The 18,339-nt window shown below is 39.8% G+C and overlaps 1 protein-coding gene across 7 annotated transcripts in view; it reads left to right on the top strand.

Annotated features, from left to right (window-relative positions):
• LSM14A (LSM14A mRNA processing body assembly factor) overlaps positions 1–18,339 on the top strand; it is a 60,347-nt gene that overhangs the window by 7,644 nt on the left and 34,364 nt on the right. The window contains exon 1 of one of the 7 annotated variants that reach the window (XM_054462851.2): positions 747–859. The exons of the other annotated variants lie outside the window; for them this stretch is intronic. The gene's annotated coding sequence lies outside the window, so the exon portion shown is untranslated. Of the gene's footprint in view, positions 1–746; positions 860–18,339 lie in introns of those variants that run through there. 7 annotated transcript variants of the gene reach the window in all.

Raw genomic sequence — 18,339 nt, forward strand, 5'->3', positions numbered from 1 at the left:
AAAATACTTGTGGAGTGCTTTATTTCATTTCTTGCATTACTTGGGGATCTAAATCTAGCAATTCACAAAATTACTACCTAAAATGACAAAGATCTAGTGAAACTTCAAGCTACAGTTTCTTTTTGTTGCCCTATTTAGTGATGTTGCCAGTACTTGGAGCCTTGGAAACAGTTTATTATTGTTACATAGTCCACAGAAATACTTGGTAATTCTGGGAGTCTGAAGTCAGGTGCCAGAAACTGTTCATTTTCTAGTAGGGGTAAGTAAGATAAGCCATGATTTTCTAAGTCTGAAGTAAAGAAAACAGCATAAAACTGAAGGAAAAAAAATAGTAGAAGGAAAGAAGTAGGAAGAAAAAGGAAATCTGTGAATGATACATAGCAGGAGTTTTGTATTTAACTCAGTGCCACAGTAATAATAGCAGTAACTACAGATAGTTTAACTTGAATTTAATTACTCCATGCTAGAAGATGCTTGCTATAGAAACAATTTGTCTTTCTCTCATGATGCTATAAAATAATATATTAATTAGCTGTTTTTAAAACTAGATATCATTGAGATAGATTTTGTTGTTGTTGTTTTGAGACAAGAGTCTCACTCTGTCGCCCAGGCTGGAGTGCAGTGGCACCATCACAGCCTTGACCTCCCTGGGCTCAGGTAATCCTCCTGCCTCAGCCTCCCAAGTAGCTGGGACTGCAGGCACACACCACCACACCCAGCTAATTTTCTGTTTTTTGTAGATACACGGTTTTGCCATGCTGCCCAGGTCGGTCTCTAACTCCTGGGCTCAAGTGATCTGCCTGCCTTGGCCTCCCAAAGTGCTGGGATTACAGGTGTGAGCCACAGCGTCCGGCTTGAAGTAAGTTTTTTAGTGGACAAAGTGTGAGTTGGTCTGTAAAATAATTTATTCCCAAGGGCTTTATTCTAGTTTTGTAGGGTTTTTTGTTTCTTTGTTTGTTTCTGGAAGAAAATGTGACCCAAAATGCCAGTTGGAATACTTAGCAGCTTTTTGGTCTTGGACAAGTTATTTAACCTTAGCTTTAACTGCTTCATCTTTTCAATAGGGATGGATAATAATGCCCATCTTTCAGAGTCATTCTGATAATTAAATGAGGTGAAATAAAAGAAGTAACTAATGTTGGTGCTTAATAGAGAATAGCTGTCCCATGTTATTTCCCACCACCATCTCCCTCTCTGTCTAGGTGCTCAGTCTCTCTAGTAGCCCAACTCTGTCAGTCATTCACACCTACTGTAGTCTACTGTCATCTTAACTGCCTTTCACTGTCCTCTCATTCCCCTCATAACTTTACTTCCCTCTTTATCCTGCTTCAACTCCATGAGCAGCCGTGACAGTCAGTACACATTCCCTCAGCCCCTACCCCATTCCCCTCTTGCTGTCTTATACAAGAAATCACAACCCTGATTATATCAACACAGATGTGCTGACCAGCCTCACCCTAAATTTATGTTCGCTAGCCTCCGCAGTCATGGTCACTTCCTAGCAGTCACACTATACTTCCATAATCCATTTTACTTTTCTACATGGCTATTCCATTCATTTTCCTCAAGCCTCCAACACCTCCCCCATATTCACTTTCAGCCCCTTAACCGTGCTTTCTATAATAGTTAACTGAGAAAAGAACAGTAAACGAAAGATAATTTTGATAAACTTACCCCTCATATACCCAGTTACCTGCATCTGTCACCCAAACTTCTATGTTTTTGTCTGATCGATATGGATAAACTGTTCTTATTTCTGTGTAAGACCACTCTTCCACTTGTGCAGCATTCGTCCCCTCTTGGTGATTCAAGGACATTGCTCCAGCAGTTCTCTACTCTCCTCAGTTTTTCCTTCCCTAACGCATCTTTCTGTCTGCTTACAGATAGGCGGTTATTTCTTCTATCTTAAGAACAACCAAAAAACCCCACTGTACTTGAAGTGCATTTCCTCTTTTCTAATGATTACCCCATTTCTATCCTTCCCTTTATAGCGAAACCCCTTGAAGAAGTTGTCTACACCACTTGTGTTCATTCATTTTTGAGCCCTGTTCACTAAGGTTTTTATTCCTACATATGAAGTTTTCTTATCAAAATTACCAAAGACTTCCATGTTACCAAATCCAGTAGTCAGTTCTTAGTCTCATTCTACTTCACCAGTCAGCATTACGTGGTACAGTTAGTCTGTTCTCTGTGAAGCATTTTCTTCACTTGATCGTATGCCATTTTTTTCCTCATATCTCACTGGTTACCTCTCAATCTCCTTTGTTGATTCAACTCCTAAGCCGCCAGATGTTGGAGAGCTCCAGGGCTCAGTTATCTCCCCTTTTCTCTCTGTCTGTTAGCATTTATTTAATCATCTGCATTCTTTTGATGATCTCATTCATCTAGTTCCTGGTTTCAAATACTACCTGTATATCACTGACTCCTATCTCTAGCCTGGATTTCTCCTCTGAACTCCTGACTTGTATATCCATTGCCTCTTTAACATCTCTACTTGTAGGGAAGTCTGCTAGAATCTCAATTCAGCATGCCCCAAACCTGTTCCTCCATCAGCCTTCCCCATCTAATCAAATGGCAGCTCTATTCTAGTTGGTAAGACCAAACACCTTGGAGCTATCCTTAATTCCTCTCTCTCTGTCTCACCTCATGTGATCCGAACCTATCAGCTCTGCTTTCAAACTAGGTGCAGAATTTCACCTCTGGCCACCGCTACTATCCTGGTCCATTATCTCTCTCTAGTCTATTCAGAGATACTCAGATTCCTGTTTCTTGTTTCCAATATTGACCTCTCAGTTGATTCTTTCTACTCCTCCCAATTTTACTTGAGTGAATCTTTGTAATTAAAAAATAAAATACATGGAAAATGTAGGTGACAGCTTTTCTTAGTGAAGCTATGTTTTCTTGTGCTTGACTGGTTGGTTGGCTATGTATTTCCAAATTAAGAGTCTTTTTTCTATAGAACTTTGAAGTTACTGCTTTTTGTTCTTTTAATATTCTGGGGTTGCTGATGCCAGTCTGATTCTCAGTCACTTTTCTCTCTGGAAGCTTTTATTTAGAATTCTCTATTCCTGGAATTCACAAATGTGATCACACTGGTTTGTTGTTGTTGTTGTTGTTTGTTTGTTTTTTGGTTTGGTTTGATTTTTCCTCTGAGTGTTTCTCTGTGGACCTTGTGAATCTGAAGAGTCAACTCTCGGCCAGGCGCGGTGGCTCATGCCTGTAATCCTAGCACTTTGGGAGGCCAAGGCGGGCAGATCACAAGGTCAGGAGATTGAGACCATCCTGGCTAACATGGTGAAACCCCGTCTCTACTAAAAATACAAAAAAAAAAAAAAAAAGCCGGGTGTGGTGGCAGGCACCTGTAGTCCCAGCTCTTAGGGAGGCTGAGGCAGGAGAATGGTGTGAACCCGGGAGGCGGAGCTTGCAGTGAGCCGAGATTGCACCACTGCACTCCAGCCTAGGCAACAGAGCGAGACTCCATCTCAAAAAAGAAAAAAAGAGTCAACTCTCTTTAAATCTAAGAAATCCATTCATTCTCTCTACCTCTGACACTCCCTCCCTCCCCTCTCCCCCTCCTCTTTCTAGCTCCATCTCAGATAATTTCTATCTTGCCTCCTGCTCCCCAGCCTTGTTGTTGTTGTTTTTTAATTCCTCATGGATGCGTTTATCCTCCCCCCTGCTTTTTCACTCTTATATTTTCATATCTGTCTCTTGGTTTTATCATTTGGAGATTAAAATATAAAAACAGCCATAAGGAAGAATGCCCAACTGAAAGCAGCTTAGAGAGTCAACATTAAATTTAAACCATTGGGTAAAGATAGCAAACTGGACATGCTTTTACTTTTCCTTCCTGTTGATAAATCCTATCAAAACTACACGAGAGGGACTTTTAAAAAATACATAAACCCAGCCGGGCACAGTGGCTCACACCTGTAATCCCAGCACTTTGGGAGGCTGAGGCAGGCGGATTACGAGGTCAGGAGTTCGAGATCAGCCTGACCAACATGGTGAAACCCGTCTCTACTAAAAATACAAAAATGAGCCAGGCGTGGTGGTGTGCACCTGTAATCCCAGCTACTTGGGAGGCTGGGGCAGGAGAATCGCTTGAACCCAGGAGGCAGAGGTTACAGTGAGCTGAGATCGTGCTATTGCACTCCAGTCTGGGTGACAGAGCGAGTTTCAAAAAAAACAAAACAAAACCATAAACCTATAAAGGACAAAATAGATTTGGAAAGGAGACAACATCAACACAGTTTGGAAGGCAAATAGATGAGTTTAAATGACTTAGCAAAGTTGAGAGCCGCAACCTAAATAGTCGGTGGGAAAAGCCAAGATGTAACTTGACTTTCACCCCAAACTCCTAAAAGGCTCAGGAGTTGACATCAACAGGCACAATGGAAACTAGAAGATTGAAGTAATTGGGATGAAGGGTGTAAGTTTTGGGGTATAAGTTTAACTTATTAACTTTTAACTTTATTGAGTATGAGTTACATACTATAAAATTCACCCACTGTAAGTGTGCAGTCCAGTGAAAGTTGTGTATCCATCACCACAGTCCAGTTTTCTAACAATTCCATGAACTCAAGAAGCTTCTTTGTCGATGTTTAGTCAGTAGCTGCCTAGGACCCCCAGTCCTAGGCGACCTCTGATCTACTTTCTTTTCTAGACTTTCCTTTGCTTTTTTTTTTTTTGAGACGGAGTTCTACAGTTGCTACCCAGGCTGGAGTGCAATGGCGCAATCTTGGCTCACTGCAGCTTCCGCCTCCCGGGTTCAAGTGATTCTCCTGCCTCAACCTCCCGAGTAGCTGGGATGACAGGCATGCACCACCATGCCAGCTAATTTTTGTATTTTTAAGAGACAGGGTTTCACCATGTTGGCCAGGCTGGTCTCAAACTCCTGACCTCAGGTGATCCGCATGCCTCGGCCTCCCAAAGTGCTGGAATTATGGGCATGAGCCACTGCGCCCGGCCTTTCTTTTGCTTTTAATGTGTAAATTATACTTATTAAATTGATTTCCTAATATTAAAACTTTCTTGCATTTTTAGAAACCTTAAATTTCAAACAACTGTATTTCTCTATATCAATTATCAATTGGAGTAATTAGCCATTATCTATAATAGATTCATTACATGGAGTTCATGGTAGATTTCAGGGAGTCTTGATCCCCTGAAGTTATAAGCAATTTTTATTTACATACAGAAACATTTGGGGAGAGGGTTCATAGATGTCTTTAATTTTCCAAGACCCAGATAAATACAAGCTACCTTCACTATGCCTAAGTTAAAAGTTTTAACATATCTTTTCACTTTTCTCCCTTTGTCCCATTTTCCAGGTTTTATCTAATTTGGGCTTTAAGTTACAGATTGTTATTATTACATTGCTTCTGTTTTTAGAATCCCTTAAGAGCAGTTTTATTAGCAATGTTGACTTAGATAAAACTGAGGGTTTTTTGTTTTTGTTTTTGTTTTTGTTTCTGTTTTGAGACAGAGTCTTGCTCTGTCACCCGGGCTGGAGTGCAGTAGCATGATCTCAGCTCACTTCAACCTCCGCCTCCCAGGTTCAAGTGATTCTCCTGCCTCAGCCTCCCAAGTAGCTGGGATTACAGGTGTGTGTCACCACACCCAGCTAATTTTTGTGTTTTTTAGTAGAGATGGGGTTTCACTATGTTGGCCAGGCTGGTCTCAAATTGACCTCAAGTGATCCTCCTGCTTCAATTTCCCAAAGTGCTGGGATTACAGGCGTGAGTCACCGCGCCTGGCCCTGAGTTCTTATTTTACAGCTCAACACTATTAACTTTGTCTGAAATTTTTTTTTACAACAAAGAAAATTTCTATGGATTGTTATTCTGAGCTGCATGTCTGCTGATACCTCTTTTCTTCTCTCTGTGTTAATATTTTGCATTACCTGGTATCTTCCACATTGTTCCATTGTCTGCTTGCATTTACTGCTGCATGTGAGACGTTAGATACCAGTCCGATTCTCTTTTGTATGTAAAGAATGTAGTTATTGGTGGGCTTTCCCACACATTTCCCACTGGAACTCTTGTAGGGCTTTTTTCTTCCAACATTCCTGTCTTGTAAGGAATGCATGTTGATCCCAAGAATCAAGCCTTTCTTTAGCTCAGGAAAACTTGTTATTCTTTGATATTGCTGCTCATTGTGGAACTCCTATTGACAGTCCATTTTAAACATTTATGCTCCATGTTGTTTATTTTGTCTTCCAGCTTTTAACCCTTTCTGCTGTAGATTCTGAGAGAGTTCCTCAAACCAGTCTTCTGATTCACCGATTTGGCATTCACTAGTGTCCCTTCTGTTTGATGCTTCTATTGAGTTTTTGTGGGTATGTGTGGTGGAGATGTGTGTTTCTTTAAAATATTTGTGTTTAAGTAGAGAATCATTGCACGTGATAAAAACATTTCAAAAACATACTCAGTGAAAAGTGCAGTTTCTTTCCATACTGTTGTAGAGATACGCAGTGCATATATAAGCATATGTATAAAAATACCAAAGTTGGCTTTTTGTTTTCTATTTACTTCTCTTTTCTTTCACAGCCTGCTCTTGTTAGATTTTAATAAAATTTTCTCTTTCCTGTATTGCATTGGTTTGCATGGGCACTGTGTGCTCTGATTGTCAGTCTTAATCTCCTTTCAGTCTGGCTAGTCCTCATGTGGCCATTTTATTTTTACTGAAATTTGTAAACAGAAGTCTAGAATGATTGCTTTCTTTAGCTGGCATATGCTCTTTTTTTGTTTGTGTGTTTGTTTTGTTTTGTTATTGAGATGGAGTTTTGCTCTTGTTGCCCAGGCTGGAGCGCAATGGTACAATCTCAGCTCACTGCAACCTCTGCCTCCCAGGTTCAAACGATTCTCCTGCCTCAGCCTCCCAAGTAGCTGGGATTAACAGGCGCCCACCACCATGCCCGGGTAATATTTGTGTTTTTAGTAGAGATGGGGTTTCATCATGTTGGCCAGGCTGGTCTTGAACTCCTGACCTCATGAGATCTGCCCACCTCGGCCTCCCAAAGTGCTGGGATTACAGGCGTGAGCCACTGCGCCTGGCCGGGGTGTATGCTCTTTTAACAGTGACGTGGGTCACTGTCCAATTTCCCGATACATAGTTCCCCAGTGAGAGTGACTAGTATGTGAGGAGTCCTCACTGAACAATTACTTATTGAGTGCACATGGGGGAGATACCCTCTTTTAAAGAGTGAGGAGTTCATTCCTTTGGCTAATTGGTTAGTCAAAATAGAGCATAGTTCAGTCTCCTAATTGACATTATTTATTAACTTCTGTGTGGTGTAATGCCTTTTAAATTATTTATTTATTAACTCTGTGCTAGTTCCATAGAAGGTACTATTTAGAGTCTAGACTCTTGGTAGCCATAGCCACCCTTTGCCATCTTCCTACCCAGCAGATACATAAATGAATGCCCATGGTTAGGGAAAGTGCATTCAAGCTATGAACTTGGTAGGATTTCTAAGGAGAGTTCGCATCACATGTTGGAGTGAACAGTGAATACCCAAACCAGACACCTGAAATTTGTCCCTTTCACTCATACTCTGTATTCATTCAATTCTTTGGATTTTACCTCCCAAATGCTTTTGACTTCATCTGCTACTTCTCTGCATCTTCCCCAGCCCAGGTTTTCGTCACCTCTTAGATGGTCCACCATGGTCCCTTTTTCTACAGCATGGGCCACACTATAGCACAAGTAATCTTTTCAAAACACAAAATCAAGTTGCTTTGTTGTTTTTTTTGTTTTTTTTTTGAGACGAAGTTTCACTTTTGTTGTCCAGGCTGGAGTGCCATGGCACTATCTGGGCTCACTGCAACCTCTGCCTCCTGGGTTCAAGTGATTCTCCTGCCTCAGCCTCCTAAGTAGCTGGGATTACAGGCGCCCGCCACCATGCCTAGCTAATTTTTCTATTTTTAGTAGAGACGGGGTTTTACCATGTTGGCCAGGCTGGTCCCGAACTCCTGAGCTCAGGTGATCCACCCGTCTCCACCTCCCAAAGTGCTGGGATTACAGGCGTGAGCCACCGCACCCGGCCTCCAGTTGCTTTCTTAAAACCTTTTAGTGGCTTTCTGTTCTTAGAAAAACTGGAATCCTTACCCCCACTCTTTGGTGCTTATTCAGCTTTATTTCATAGCATACATCCCCTCTGCCCTTTACTTCTCTTTCCCTTTTTGTTCCATGAACATACAGGTCATCCTTCTGACTTCACCCTGCTCCTGTCCCATATTCATCGCTAAATCTCATTTCAAATGTTTATGTTGCCAAAGAAGCTTTCTTTGATCTTCACTCTATTGTTTTATCTTTTTTTATTCTTTTTTTTTTTTTTTTTCTTCTTTTATTATTATTTATTATTATTAAACTTAAGGTTTTATGGTACATGTGCGCAATGTGCAGGTAAGTTACATATAATAACCACTTGTACTATACAGAATTCCTGTGAGAGTTAACTAAATTAATACATATTATAGTGTCTAGCATATAGTAAGTATTCACCAAATGTTGTCAGTGTAAAATATTATATCCTTTGTGTTTTTTCTTCTTATGTATTCTCAAGTTCTTGTTTCTGACTTGTCCTCATACCCATCCCCTTTCTCAGTCTTTACTGTCACCCTCCATGATTTAGGAAATCGTTGCTTCGTGCTTTGAATCTAGCCTCCTCCAATAATTTCTCAATTGTAAAAACTACTTACAGTATTTACATGGCCACTGCTGGTGGTATTTTTTTTTTTTTCCTGAAACACAGATCTAGCTGATGATGTCCCTCCTAAAATTTTTTCTTTTTTTTTTTAGACAGAGTTTCGCTCTTGTTGCCCAGGCTGGAGTACAATAGCACAATCTTGGCTCACCACGACCTCCGCCTCCCGGGTTCAATCAATTCTCCTGCCTCAGCCCCCCAAGCAGCTGGGACTACAGGCGTGCACCACCTCACACAGCTAATTTCTGTATTTTTAGCAGAGACGGGGTTTCACTATCTTGGCAAGGCTTGTCTCGAACTCCTGACCTCGTGATCCACCCGCCTCGGCCTCCCAAAGTGCTGGGATTACAGGCATGAGCCACCATGCCCGACCCTAAAAAATTTTTAATGACTACATTTCTTTCTGGATAAAAATCTGAATTTAGCAGAGATCTTCCCTCCCTATCGCCCTGCTTGTCCTAATGCTTTGCAGGGGACAGGGGGGCACAAGTTGTACCTCTTTCTAGAGTGCCCCTCACTAGATTCTTCTTTAATACTCACCCTAAGCACCAAGCATGTAAAAGCTTCTTTTCTGCCCCCTTAAATTTTCTGTACTTACTATTTAATAAGCTCTTCATTCAAGGGAATTACTCAGCTCCTGCCATGACTATATGTTAGACACTATACTGTGTGCTAAGAAACAAAACAACAGAGACAAGGTTCTTGAGGACACAACATTTAAGCTGGGGCCTGACAGATGAGTTAGAATTAGCCACATGTAGAAGCTATCTAGGAACATGTTAAGGCTATCTGTTATGTACACTTACATAAGAGAGATCCTTTGTAAATGTGTTTTGCTTTGTAGTAAACCTTCTAAGGAGCCAGTATTGTTTTGTTATTACATCACTATCTAAAATTTGAAATTGCCTTTTTGGTTTTATAAGGACAAGATGGGCTCTTAACAAGATGGCTTTGGGGTTTTTTCAGTCGAAGATGATGTAACCTCTTGAGTTAAGAGCAAAGAAGTTGATTTTGAGAATATATTGCAGAAGGTGCAAGGAACGTCATCTAGGTTATGACCTCTGGAAGTGGAGGTAGTTTTTTGTCATTGGGTCACCAGTGCTTGGCATGTGATCTGTGAGGTGATCGAGAATATTGCAGACACAAGGGCAGGAGTAATGCCTCTGTTAGGGGTGTTAAGTTCGTAGTGGGTTCCGGAAGAGATGGTGGAGGCTGAGGGACAGATGTTTTCATTCAGTGCAGTAATATTTGCTAACAGGAAGAAAGTAGTGTGGGTGAGGGTGAAGAAGGGGCCAGAGAAGAGAGTGTAGATGTGCAGAAAGTGAGAGTTTGTGGAAGCAGGCTGTGATGTGGTTCCAAGAGCTGGACTGTCGAATCGTATTTTTGTAAAGCTCTGCTCTTAAGTAAAAAACCCAGAGTCAGCTTTCTACCATGCTACCTTCAGGGCCTGAGCAAGAGTACTGCGTTATAGAAGAGATGGTGCTTTTTAGTATTTAAGTAATTAAACCTTCCTTGTTATATTAAATCCATGTATAATACCTTATTCCAAGATATCTCAGATAGTTTCTGTATCTCAGATATTTTCAGCAAGAGTTTGTGTATGGCACCAAATGGACAAGAGCTGTACTTATGTATAAATGTCAGAAAGAGAAGAAAAATACTAACTGTAACTTTTTTGTTTCCTGGTTTGCTGCTTTTGCATGTAGACTGTTTTTTAAATATGCTGAGGTTGAGTTTGTTTTTCCCACTTTCCCATTCTATCAACATCAGTTGTTATTTACTCTAAACAATCATTCTTTCATTTTATCCTAAGTGAGTTTCTTTTATAATTTAATTCCGTTCCCTTGGTATTAAACACTGTTCAGTACTTTGGAAGTAGCTTACTTAATAGCTTTTTCTGCTGTGTGACTTATTCAAGAAATATTCAAATGTCAGCTATATGTAGAGCACTGTGTTAGATTTTGTGGGAGTTGCAAAGATGATCTAGATACAGATCTTTCTCCAGATCTTTAAATTCTAGAAGGGTAGTATAGACAGAATGATAGAATGCTATGTGGTTTTCAAAGGAAGAACAGATTACTTTAGCCCAGGTGGAGTTGGGTGATGGCTAATTTTATGTGCCAACTTGACTGGGCCACAGTGCCTAGATATTTGATCAAATATTCTCGATGTTTCTGTGAAAGTATTTTTTGTATGAGATTTAACATTTAAGTTGGTAGATTGTGAGTAGCCTCCATTTGTGGGTGGGCCTCATCCAATCAGTGGAAGGCCTTTAATAGAACAAAGACTGACCTCTGAGCAAGGAGTTCTGCCAGCCTGCTCTGCAGATTTTGGATTTACCAGGCCTCCTTAATCCCTCGGGCCAATTCCTTAAGTCTCTTTCTGTGTTTGTATATGCACATCTGATTTATTGTGTTTCTCTGTAAAACCCTGACCGATACCTGGAATCTTCAAGTTGAAATTTAGGATAGGGGGAGAGATAAAAATAGAGGACAGAAAACCTAATCTGTGAACTGAGAATAATGAGCTTGGTTGGAATTTAAGTTTGAGTATGTTGGGACCAGATCTTGCAGCTGATACTTGACTGAAGAGTTTTAACTTTACATCATAAATCTTATTCTAAGTTTTCATTTGAACTTGGTCTTAGTTTCTTAACTTTGTAAGCGTCTTTTGGATAATTCAGTGTTTCATTTGTTGCTCTCAAATTTTGGTATTCAACAGACTTGTTTCTTTTTCTTTTCAGTTAACATTAGAGCCTAATTTGCAATTTTTAGTTCATGTCAAAAAAAAGTTCAGGCCAGGTGTGGTGGCTCACACCTGTCATCCCAACTCTTTGGGAGTCCAAGGCGGGCAGACCATAAGATCAGGAGATCAAGACCATCCTGGCCAACATGGTGAAACCCAGTCTCTAATTAAAAAAAAAAAAAAAAAAAAATACAAACATTAGCCTGGGTGTGGTGGTGCACACCTGTAGTTCCAGTTACTCGGGAGGCTGAGGCAGGAGAATTACTTGAACCCGGGAAGCGGAGGTTGCGGTGAGCCGAGATCATGCCACTGCACTCCAGCCTAGGCGACAGATCAAGACTCCGTCTCAAAAAAAAAAAAAAAAAAAAGTTCAGGCTTTGGGAATTTTTTTTTTTTTTCTTTTGAGACAGTCTTACTCTGTTGCTCAGGCTGTAGTGTAGTGGTGTGATCATGACTCACTGCAACCTCTGCCTCTGGGGTTCAGGCAATTCTGATGCCTCAGCCTCCCAAGTAGCTGGGATTATAGGCGTGTGCCACCACAACCGGCTAATTTTTGTTTTTGTTTTTGTTTTTTTTAAATTAGAGACAGAGGTTTCGCCATGTTGGCTAGGCTGGTCTCGAACTCCCAACCTCAGGTGATCTGCCCACCTTGCCCTCCCAAAGTGCTGAGACTACAAGTGTGAGCCACCATGCCCAGCCTGGAAAATGTTAATAATGTCGTTTGGGGGGTACTAGCTTTACTTAACTATGTATTTTAAGTATATAATGTTTATCATGCTTAAATTTAGAACATTTCTGGTATTTTATAATGGGGGTATTGTATTGGGAAGTTTGTCACTACAACTCATTTCTCTGGCCTTGTACTATGATTTTATATACAAGTATTATATGCACTAACAACCAGTTTGGCATTGGGATGATGTTTGAGCTTAACTAAATCTGGAGACTGGATTAGATGAGTGATTTTGCCAAATAATTTGACCCTGTTTTATTGTTGTTGTTGCTGTTGTTGTTGTTGTTTTAATGCATGGGATGCATTTCTATTAATAAATCTTTGGTGTTATTTCAAGCTAGAAATATAAAATTGATTCTGTTCTTAAGACTAATAAAATTATTAGCTGGGCATCATGGCTCACACGTGTATGTAATTCCAGCACTTTGGGAGGCTGTGGTGGATAGATCGCTTGAGCCCAGGAGTTGGAGACCAACCTGGGCAACATGGCGAAATCCTATCTCTACAAAAAATACAAAAAATTAGCCAGGTGTAGTGTGTGTGCCTGTAGTTCTAGCTACTCAAGAGACTGAGGTGGGAGGATAGCTTGAACTTGGGAGGTAAAAGTTGCAGTGAGCCGAGATGGCACCACTGCCCTCCAGCGTGGACTGGATGACAGAGAAGGGACGCTGTCTCAAAAAAAGAAAGAAAAAATTATTAGGGCAATGTAGCAACATGATGAAGTTTAAAATGTAGAGGACAACCACCCCTTGTTTCCCCATTCTCCCCAACTACTTTTATCATTCTCTGTATTCTCTTGTAGGCTGTATTTGTAGGTGTGTGTGCATGTGTGTGTTTGAAGTTGAAAATTCACATAACATGCAATTAACCATTATAAAGTGTACAATTCAGTGGCACTTAGTGTAGTCACAGTGTTGTGCAACTACCACCTCTCCTTAGTTTCAAAACTTTCCATCATCCTACTAAAATACCCCTAGGCATTAAGTAATCCCTCTTCATTTCCCCCATACCCTGTTGACCACTAACCCGCTTTCTGTCTTCATGTTTTTTCCTATTTCGGATATATTATGTAAAAGGAATCATACACTGTGTGACTTTTTGTTTCTGGCTTCTTTTACTCAGCGTAATGCTTTCACGCTTCACTCTTGATGTAATATGTATCAGCATTGTGGTTTTTTTATGGCTGAATAATATTTCATTACATGTATTTTAAAATATATGTCATATATATAAGATATATAGAGATCATAATTTGTCTTTTGTTGATGGGCATTTGGGTTGTTTCTACCATCTGGCTGTTATGAATAATGCTGATATAAACATTTGTATACAAGTTTCTGTGTGCTCATAATATAATCTCTGGTACTTTGTTTTGGCAGCCCTAGCAAACTATATTGTGTGCTTTCTTTCCAGTGTAGTGCTTAGCACACTTGCCAGACTGTAACTTCCCTGAGGCTGGGGACATAAATATAATGCCTGCCTAATATTACTTAAATATTCTAAGCCTGCTGAATTATTACATTTTCGTTAATTCATGATAATCCCCAAAATGTTCCAGAATCAGATCAGTATCTATTCAGCTACATTTTGACTTAATAGTAGTATTATGGCTTACTTTGAAGCCTAATGCTGTGTCAGCTTCAGAGATTAAGATGTCAGGAAACCAATAGTAGTACTTACTTGAGGCATTGCAAGTGGTATTGAGTGTTTAGTGGACCTTCAAATCCAATTCAGTGACATCAAATCCAAGTAAGCAAATAGACTGAGCTCCTTGAGAATAGGAACTGGTTTCCCTAGCATCTAGCATAGTACCTGGGACAGGTGGTGCCCAGCAAGTATTTGAAAGAAATGGGATGAAATGCAATGACATACAGCACCTATGTCCAGCTTAAAGCTCTAGTCACATTACCTGTGGGTATTTACATTGGAATGTGTAGTTGCTGTAGAATCCCAAAATGAATACTAGAGTAAAAATGTTCTTTCTCAAAGTACTGCGTGTTATGAATGAAAAAAAAATGATTAGAACATAGTTCAGATTTTGCCATCCAGACAAAGGCATTTGTGCTGTAATCTGAGGTATGCCTCCCTACACTAAGAGGAACAGGGTTTATGGGAAAACTAGGATTAGGAGCAGACCATTTGAAATCTGTGCATCTTTGTAATTTAAGCACTAATGTAAACCTAATAAAAAGATACTAGTGTGCTCAAAGATAAGTTAAAATTTTTAAACAAATAATTCGGTAAATTTAGAACTTTCCCTTTAAAAACAGTAAAGGTGACCAGAAGTGGTGGCACTACTCAGGGCTAGCTGTATTTAACTGTTGTTACCTGCAAATGCAAAAACTAAATAACATTTTAGGAAAAATTGGAAATGAACCAATGTGATTTCTGAATGTACTGACATAATTCCCTTATTTACTGATTGCATATGAGCTAATGTATGTGTTGTAGTAGAATAGTTCCAGTAGTTCTTTACCTTTTCTGTGCTTATCATGCCTCCTTCCTTTCTACTGTTAATGTTCAAGTTTTAATCTTCCAGACTTCTCATTTGTTCTGTAACAGTATCTTCTAGCCACGTGTGCCCTCCTAATCGCTCTTGTGGAATTTGTTCTTCACAATACTACAAGAATTCTATTGCATTGGAAACCCCAAATCTTATTAAGCCAGCCTCCATCATTAGAGCATGTTTCTTAAACTCTTGGTGTGTGCAAATCATTCTTATTCTGTGGTTTCTATTTTCGTGCTTTTTCAGTTTGCTTCATTTGCCATATGATAGAGGTTTTCTTCACACCGTATTTTGGAAAGTATGCTCTTAGTTTTAAGTTCTACTATGGGTTATTTCCAAGACCCATAGTAGAATTTAACAGATTCTTTCAAATAAAAAATTTTAAAGCCTTCGCTTATTATCAACTAGCCAAAAAAAAAAAAAAAAAAGTGTATCAAGTGACTCCTACTTGACATGATGAGAGATGAAAGTGTGAGTTTAGATACTACTACTGTCTATTGAGTTTTCCTCTCTCTCCATTCATTTTAATCTCCCAATTTTTGTTAAAATGTTGTGATATACTGTTCTTAGGTTGTTACACTTTGTAACTTTGTAGTCTTTTCCAGAACTATTTCTATTCTAGAACCAAAGTAAATTGTCATGTACACTTCTGTGTTTAAATGAATTTATTGTCCATTTCTTATCTTTGGATAACACTTTTTGAGTTCTTTATTTTGATATACCAAAGCATAAGTCTCTGTGGCTTGTAGTGGTCTGTTTTTTGTTTGTTTGTTTTGTTTTTTTCTGGAAATACAGTGAAAGCTTTTGATGAAATTTAGGCCTTCATGTTAAGACATTTCTATTCTGTTATATCTTTAATTATATTTTTCTTATTCTTTTGTCTATCTCAGGGGCAGCAGTTAACTGTTGGATCTTCATAACTATCATCTTTTCTCTAACATTTTTAATGCTGTAGTACTTTTTCATGACATTTTGTTTACGTTTTCTCAAAATTATTCTCTTCTAGTGACTTGGTTTTACTGCATTGACTGTTGATGTATTTATTAGTTATGCTGTTTTATTTATCTTGTGTTAATTTTCTTTCCTTAATTCTGCATGCTATCCTTTCAATGTTGTTTTGATCATAAAAGTCTATGCTATCTGTTTTTCTTGTGGAAGCAGTTGTTTCAGAAAATTTCTTCTATTTTTTGTGATAAATACTAATACTGACTGTATTTCATCTACCTTTTGAAGACTGTGTCCTCTCTGTCAGGGCAAACTGCTGGTAATGGAAAAAAACAAAATAAGCAAATGAAGACCGTGTCCTTTTTGATTCTTCTCTTCTTCTTTCCTGCCTTTTTTCTTTATTTTGATATACCTTTTTCTTTCCTTCCATCATTGCCTCCCTCCTTTCCCTCTTTTCTTCCCTTCTTTCCATCTTTCCTGTAAAATTTTTCTTGATTCCCTGATTTTTCTACTCTTTTTTTCTTTGGTAGGTCCTTCCAGTACCTGCTGCTTGCCAAAAACGTGAAATGCAGATTCTCTTTTACTTCAGTCTGAATTCACCTGGCTAAGCTCTATTAGGCCTTAGGAAGCTTAATAGAGCTTCTCTAATTTTGTAGAAGAAGGGCCTTTGACTTTTTCCCCCTCTACTTCAGGATGATCTCATCTGCTACTTTGGAAGCATGAGACTTTATTTGTTGTGATGGTACTGAGGTTAGGGGTGAGATTGATTTATTTGTAATTAGTCCTTTCTCCTCCTTATCCTTCCTTTTGGATAAAGGTAAAAATATAAAATCCTCCTGCCTGCTAAAGTACTGTTTGGCCATCAGAGAAAGGGAGCTTCAGGTAGGGCATTCCGCAGTCCCTGTCCCCACCTTAGCAAGCTGAAGATGCTAGTCAAAATTTCTCTGGTGGGAGGAGAGGGCAGAGGATACTTACGTATGGATTCTGGGCTTGGTCTTTCAGTTTCAACTAACTCATTCTGTACCTGAATGATACTATTTAATAAAATTTCATGGTATGAGTTTGAGAACTTGTCATGATTTTAGCGATATTTTAACTTCCTTTTTGTTTCTTTCCTTTAGTTTTAGGGAAGGATCTTCTGCCAAACTACCTGTGCCACTGTCTTTCCTGGAAGTCTCATAAGTACTAGAAAGAACTTTTAGAATAAGAGTGTAGGACATTATTTACACTGAAATAACAAATAACATTCTTTTTTTTTTGGAGTCAGATTGTCACTCTGTCACCCAGGCTGGAGTGCAGGGGCGCCATCTCGGCTCACTGCAGCCTCTGCCTCTTGAGTTCAGCCAATCCTCCCACCTCAGCCACCTGAGCAGCTAGGACTACAGGCGCATGCCAGCATGCCCAGCTAATGATTTCTTGTATTTCTAGTAGAGATGGGGTTTCACCATTTTGTTGAGGCTGGTGTCAAACTCCTGACCTCAAGTGATCTGCCCACCTCGGCCTCCCAAAGTGCTGGGATTACAGGCATGAGGCGTTGCATCAGTTCTGCAAAAAATAAAAAATAAAAATAAAAAAAAGTGTACGCATTAAAAATGTTAAGGGGGCCGGGCGCAGTAGCTCACACCTGTGATGCCAGCACTTCGGGAAGCCGAAGCGGGTGGATCACTTGAGGTCAGGAGTTCTAGACCAGTCTGGCCAGCGTAGTGAAACCCCATCTCCGCTAAAAAAAAATACAAAAATTAGCTGGGCATGGTGGCACACGCCTGTAATCCCAGCTACTCAGGAGGCTGAGGCAGGAGAGTCGCTTGAACCCAAGAGACAGAGGTTACAGTGAGCCAAGATTGCGTCACTGCACTCCAGCTTGGGCAACAGAATGAAACTCCATCTCAAAAACAAAAACAAAAACAAATGTTAAGGGGTTTACTTCCTTTAGGATACTCTTTAAATGAAATATGATGTTTCATATTTTCTATTTGGAACTTCTGTATGGATGCAGACATTTTCAGAAATCTCCCAGGACAATGAACCTGAAACTTTTGTATTTATAAGAAACTTGGGGATTTGGTTATTTTATTTACTTATTTTGAAATAGGGTCTTGCTGTGTCACCCAGGCTGGAGTGCAGCCACGGTTCAGTACAGCCTCAATCTCCCAGGCTCAACCGGTCCTCATACCTCAGCCTCCTTATAGCTGGGACTACAGGCGTGCACTACCACACCTGGCTAATTTTTAAAAATTTTTATTTATTTTTTTGTAGAGACAGAACATCACTATGTTGCTAGGGCTGGTCTTGAACTCCTGGGCTCAAGCAGTCCTCCCACCTTGGCCTCCCATAGTGCTGGGATGACAGGCATGAGCCACTGTGCCTAGCCAGAAATTGGCTTAAAATGCAGATTTTTGGACCCTGTCCCCAGCAAAAAGATTCGGTAGAAATCTTTATTCGTAGCCAGCTTACTGTGTTGCAGGTGGTCCCCAGTTTAACTTTGAGTAATGCTGTCTTCATTTTTAAAATAATCAGATTTAATTATATGGTAGATATTTTAGGTAACTAGGGTATTTCAGGCTGTCCCATGGGGCTGAGTAGCTGGCAGCTGCTCGGCTTGGCTTCTAGAGGACTTACTCCTCAGCAAGGTAAATGTTATTGATACCTTCATGGCTCTCTGTGTCCCAAAGGTCAATACCCAAACTTTGAGATTTTGTA

The sequence above is a fragment of the Pongo pygmaeus genome, chromosome 20, assembly GCF_028885625.2.
Source record: "Pongo pygmaeus isolate AG05252 chromosome 20, NHGRI_mPonPyg2-v2.0_pri, whole genome shotgun sequence".
In the NCBI taxonomy this organism is placed as follows: Eukaryota; Metazoa; Chordata; class Mammalia; order Primates; family Hominidae; genus Pongo; species Pongo pygmaeus.